Source organism: Physeter macrocephalus, chromosome 16, assembly GCF_002837175.3.
Source record: "Physeter macrocephalus isolate SW-GA chromosome 16, ASM283717v5, whole genome shotgun sequence".
Taxonomy (NCBI): Eukaryota; Metazoa; Chordata; class Mammalia; order Artiodactyla; family Physeteridae; genus Physeter; species Physeter macrocephalus.
The window spans coordinates 73925632-73931188 of record NC_041229.1 but is presented as its reverse complement, the minus strand read 5'-3'; the positions used below and the strand labels follow the sequence as shown (position 1 = coordinate 73931188).

Here is a 5557-nt window from a genome sequence, read left to right as displayed (position 1 = left end):
TTCTGTTCTCTTCAAGCAGCTTTGCAGCACCTAGCTTTCGGAAATAAAGTCTGTGGCACCACTTTCACCCAGTGAGGCTTAATGGGGCCCCCTGGGACCCTTTGACTCCTCCTTTACTCAGGCCTGCCTTTTCCTGCTGTTACCTCTGTCTCCATGGCCTGCTGGAGCTGAGCTCTTGCCTGACTTGCTTAGCAATGTCTTTGCAGTGCTCCCCAGAGAGGCGTGCTACGGTGACTAGGTAGTCAGAGTAGGCTCCAGACTTGCTGAGCCTGGCTCACTTCTGCAGGCTTGCTTCCTGCTACACCAGGCTCAGAGAATTGAGCCAGGGTTTCCCCAATCGTCTGACTCACTTCACAGCCAGGACTGACTCCATGAGATGCAAGTGAGATGCAGATGAGCCACGGACGGAGCTGGTGCCCCTTGAGCCGTGGATGCTCCCGGTTGGTGGCTCCTGGCCACTGAAGGAACTTCCCTGCAGTGAAAGTGACATCTATTTGCGATAGCCCTGTTCCGTGCTCTGGCCTCGGGTGGCTGCTCCAGGATTCAGTGAAATAAGGGCAGATTTTGCTGGAAAGGAAAATTGAACTCTCATATCCTCCTTAAAAGAGCAAGGTACCAGCTTGGGGATGTCCTGAAGAGCCAGCTGTCCTAGAGCACCGTGGGACGCGGTGCTGAATCGCTGCCCCAACCCTGCTCCGAGCAGGAAGGTAGGAAACTGGTCCTGTAGGGGCACATCCCCCTCTCTCTCTGCCAGCAGAGTTATTGGAGGAGTTCCCCAAAAGACATGAACACCAAAGAAATGTTGCTTGATTATTTGTGTTGTCTAGTCCGGATTATTTATACCTGAGGTCCTATTATTGCAGGGAAACCTAATGAAGAAAGACATTCGAAACTTAAACTTTCTCTCTGAAGGCCGCTGTAAGTTTCATTTCATTGTGTGTCAGTTTGGGGTGGTCCATGATAGAGAAGCAGCAGCAACCTGTTCTTTGATTAGGAGTCACCTTTATTTGATTTTTAGATATTAAGGCTATGCAGTGGGTAGGGTCTTAGAATTGCTCTGTGATACGTTTCCATACTTGTCATTGAAGGTGAGGGCAGCAGGGGGGGTGGATTGGTAAATGAAATAGGCCATAGTTGCCTCAGATTTTGTGCCTAAAACCTGAGGGCAAAGCAGTTTCCAAGTGTTTCATTAGTAAAATTTTAAGTGTTCGCCTAAATTTTAGTGCTGCAGTCTTACTATTATTATTTTTGCTGGAGAGGAAAACTGAACCCTCACATCCTCCCAAAAAGAGCACTGAAAAGTTAAAAAATCTGGTTTTTTCCAGCCATGTTTTTGCATTTCAAATGCATCTTCTCCCCTTAAGTCAAATGTAGCAGATTCTTTTTTGTCACTAAGATCAACTTTCTTCTAAAGGATTCAGGCAGCTTTGTTAGACTTGCTTGTCAGTTTGTCCTTCCATGACACGGTGAAGTTTATTCATCTGACTTCTAAGAGACCCTAAACTAAAGGGATCCTTTTACGGGTTGGTCCAGAAACTCAATTTTCATCCTAATAAACTTAGAATATAAATGTCAGACCTATTGTAATGGAGTAGAAGAGCACTGTGAAAGCATTGGTTGTTTGGGGACTTGGGTGTTGGTGAAACTCGAAATGCAAGGTCTTTTTATCCTCCCACATCATTTTCTTTAACCTTATACAACGAAGTATGTGTTGATGTATATGTTCATATATTTATATTGATGTTGGCAAGGAATAGTTTTTAAATATGCAATTCTTTACTTCCATTTTTCTTTGCTATGTTCACATTTAAACCAAATGTGTGTCCCAGAAATACAGACAAGCTGACATTTCTTTGAAGAAAAGTAATCACTGAGGCTCGATTTTTTTTTTTTTTCTGTCGGTATTGCTTTCATTTCTTTCCTCTGAGAGTTTTTAATTTTTTTGTGCTGTGCTCTATTAGGAATACACTGCAGTACATCAGTGTACGTATTTTTCTCCCTTCCCATCCCCTCTCACCTCCCCAAGTTCTTGACAGAAGGTGATTTCCTTTGCAATTAGTGCGCGAGCCCCGTTTGTGTTCCTTATGCTCCAGGTTGGGAACTTCGGGAAGGAGGGGTCCTCTTTCCCTCCTTCTGAAGGTGACTCACAGAGCCAGTTTCACTTGTTCTACATAGTTGCCTCACTATGTACATTTAAAGAAGGAGGAGAGATCTGTTGACAGCGTTGGACTCAGAATTTAGCGTATTTGTTCTGACAGGTCCTATGAGATTCCAAAGCTTTTTCATAGCTCCTGTCAGTTACACAGGATGCACCTATTTTATTGAGAAAGTTCCTTGTCATAGGCTTGTTGCCTTCACAGGTCTCTCTTAGCTAGAGGGATGGTGAGATCTACCCTGCAAGTCTGGTCATTCCCCGAAGGTCTGGGGTGACTCAGACAGGATCCAGACAAGTGGCGTGTTCTGAAAAATCTACAGGAGATATCAGTGAGACAATGCTCACCAAAAATGGAGTGTTGAATGGTGGAGGTATCGAAAACCTGTTATTCACTAGCTTACTACCTTCGTAGCTTCCCTGGCTTCCGGGCAAAGGTCTCAGCCCTGCCTGGCCTCTCAGCCCTTCCTGACTGTGCCCCAGTCCCCTTGCAGCCCAGCTCCTGTCTTTGTTTCTGCTGGTCTGGCAACAGTGAACTACTTCCCATCCTCTTACCCTCCTCTCTGCTTTTGTACATGTTATCTATGTGCCTAGATGGATCCTCCTCCTTTGGCTGGCAAACTCCTATGCACCCTTCAAAGGCCAACTGTGACTCCTTCCCTTTTATGCACAGAGCCTGTCATACATCCATCTGGAATACGTCTCATCCTGCAGTAGGAGAGTTACCTATTTACATATCTGAGACCCTTGTTGACTTTGAGCTTCACTAGGCAGGACAGGAATGAGACCTTTCTGTCTCTGTAACCCCAGCCTGGCACAGAGCACGTAGTATTTGCGGAATTGAAAGGGGAGGAGGGACTGCAGAATCACTACTCGGAGATACGAGCCATCGCTCATGCTGATAGTAACAGCAGGTAATCAATTTTAAGGGCTCCTGATATAGCAGGCTCTGGGCATTATACACATTGTCTCAGTCTACCCACCGCAGCCCTGTGAGGTTAATCTGTAGTTTCACTCATCTTGCAGATGAGGAAACTGAAACTTGGAGAAATTACCCTCCAAAAGTGACAAAGCTGGGATTAGAACCCACCTACCTGTACTTGATCTTGACCTCAGTTTCACTGTCTTCATCTAAAAAATAGAGATAAAAATAACACTTGATAAGACTTTTTTGAAGATGTCATGACTTATGTGAGGCACTTAGCACAGCACCCAGCAAGCATCAGTAACCGTTAGTATTTTCTAAGAATGATGCACCCAGGGCCCTCAGCTAGCAAGGGGCAGGGGAGACTTTGAACCCAGGACTCGCTGACAAGTTAGAGCCATGCTCCTAACTCTGATGCTCGTGGGCCACCCCAGGGTGCCCCAGCCTTGAAAAGCTAGAAAAACACCCCACAGACACCCTGTCTCTTTAGCAGAGGCTCCCACTCTCCATCCAGGAGCCTCTGGGGAAGCAGCGGAACCTCCACCCATCACTGCGGAACTCGGGAGGACAGTGTGGAAATTGTTCAGTTGCCTGGTGGCTTAGGACCCCAGCAAGCCAGCATTAGGATATTACCAGCACCTCATTAGGCTCCAGCACTAATTATTTATTTCTCCACGGAGAAGGGAAGTGTGGCCCTGGTGCTCAGAGATTCGGTCCCTAGATCAGCTGGTTCCTTTCCTTCTGACCTCAGGCAAGTCACTGCATCTCCACCCAGTGGGAGCCTCTGATAAAGCCGCATCCCAGAGATGGGATGCAGCCATCCCTCCCAGCCTCCTGAGCCGTCAGGAACATAAGCCTTTTCACCTTCCAGGGCGAGGGCTGGTCTTTTAGATCAGCACACCAGTCACGGCTTCATCTCTAAAATTATGCTTCCTAAAGGGATGAACTGACAGCAGTCTATATTAATGCACTCAGTAGCCAATTCCTGTAGAAATTTGAGTTGAACCAAAAAATGTGTATTTTTCATTGAGACCAGAAGAGTTATTAAAAATATATACAGAGCTTTCTATAAATCAGACTACTGTATTTGGTGGATAATATTTTTTTTTTTTTTTTTTTTTTTGCGTTACGCGGGCCTCTCACTGTTGTGGCCTCTCCCGTTGCGGAGCACAGGCTCCGGAGGCGCAGGCTCAGCGGCCATGGCTCACGGGCCCAGCCGCTCCGCCGCATGTGGGATCTTCCCGGACCGGGGCACGAACTTGTGTCCCCTGCATCGGCAGGCGGACTCTCAACCACTGCGCCCCCAGGGAAGCCCGGATAATAATTTTAGAAATAAATACTTTAAGTTCTTGAGTGTGAGGCTGGTTCAAGTGACAGCTATCTCCAGTGCTGTGCTGTCTTGCAGTGAGAGGACATAGAATTTATTTTGAATATTAAAAAAAAATATGATTGAATACCTTTTTACAAATCTCTGGGAGAAGAGGTAAATTCCCTCTTTTCCTTAACCACTTCTGACTCCTCCCTCCCTCCTTCCCTCTCTTTCTTTCTCTCTCTTTCTCTCTCTCTCTCACACACACACACACACACACACACACATACACACACACACACAAAATGAATGAAATAGATTTGTAAAGAAACTGGATCGTTGTCACATTGGTTACATTTGATTCTGGCTTTCAGTCTTTGGTGCATTTGAGAAGGCAGAGGATCCTGATTTATCCTTGACTTTCCCCTCCTCTCTGCCTAACCAAAATCAGAATTCCCAGCAGCAGTTGACAAGCTAAGTTAGCACATCCCGTCCCATCTCTCCAAGGCCCCCGACTTCATCAGTGGTCAGTTTGGGACACCACCATCTTGCAGCCGGTGTTAGTGGGCTGGGTCTGCAGCACATCTCAGCATTCAGTCTCTGGAATGCTCACCAGCCTCTGCTCTTGGCCTTCACAGAAAGCCAGGGCTGTGTATATGTGGGCCGATGTCTACATGCCCGGGTAAGTGTAATTGCCCAACCGTGTGTGTTGTTTCACCAGCAATAAAAATCCAGCAGGGAAATGAATGCTAAAATTAGTTTGTCCTTTGACAAGATCTCCCCAGTTGAAAAATTGTTGTTTATCTCTGTGGCTGAGCAGACTTTGCTAAAATCGAAATTAACTGACTTGTTTAATGATGCAGCAGATTGTGTTTTGAAGAGCTTCCACTGAAATCTCCTTGAAAGGACATTTACTCTAGAAAGTCTAGCCTCTGGCAGAGTTACTGCATTTTTCTGTAGGTGTTTTTTTTTTTCTCCTTATGTTAATGTAAGATACACACATGGAGGCCCCCACTGGACCCAGGGTCACTACATCTGTTGGGTGAATGGGTGGGTGGGTGGCTGGGTGGATGGATGGGCAGATGGGTTGACTGACAGGTAGACAGTTTAATTGCCGTATGTCTTAGATGTCAAATTTGCTGACTTTTTTTTTTTTTTTTTTTTTTTTTTT

At 46.0% G+C, this 5557-nt stretch overlaps 1 protein-coding gene across 1 annotated transcript in view; it reads left to right on the top strand.

The window, feature by feature from the left end:
- Positions 1-411: 411 nt before the first annotated feature.
- Positions 412-5557, top strand: part of LOC114487943 (neuron navigator 2) — a 107018-nt gene continuing 101872 nt past the window's right edge. The window contains exon 1 of the mRNA XM_055091475.1: positions 412-707. The gene's annotated coding sequence lies outside the window, so the exon portion shown is untranslated. The remainder of the gene's footprint in view (positions 708-5557) is intronic.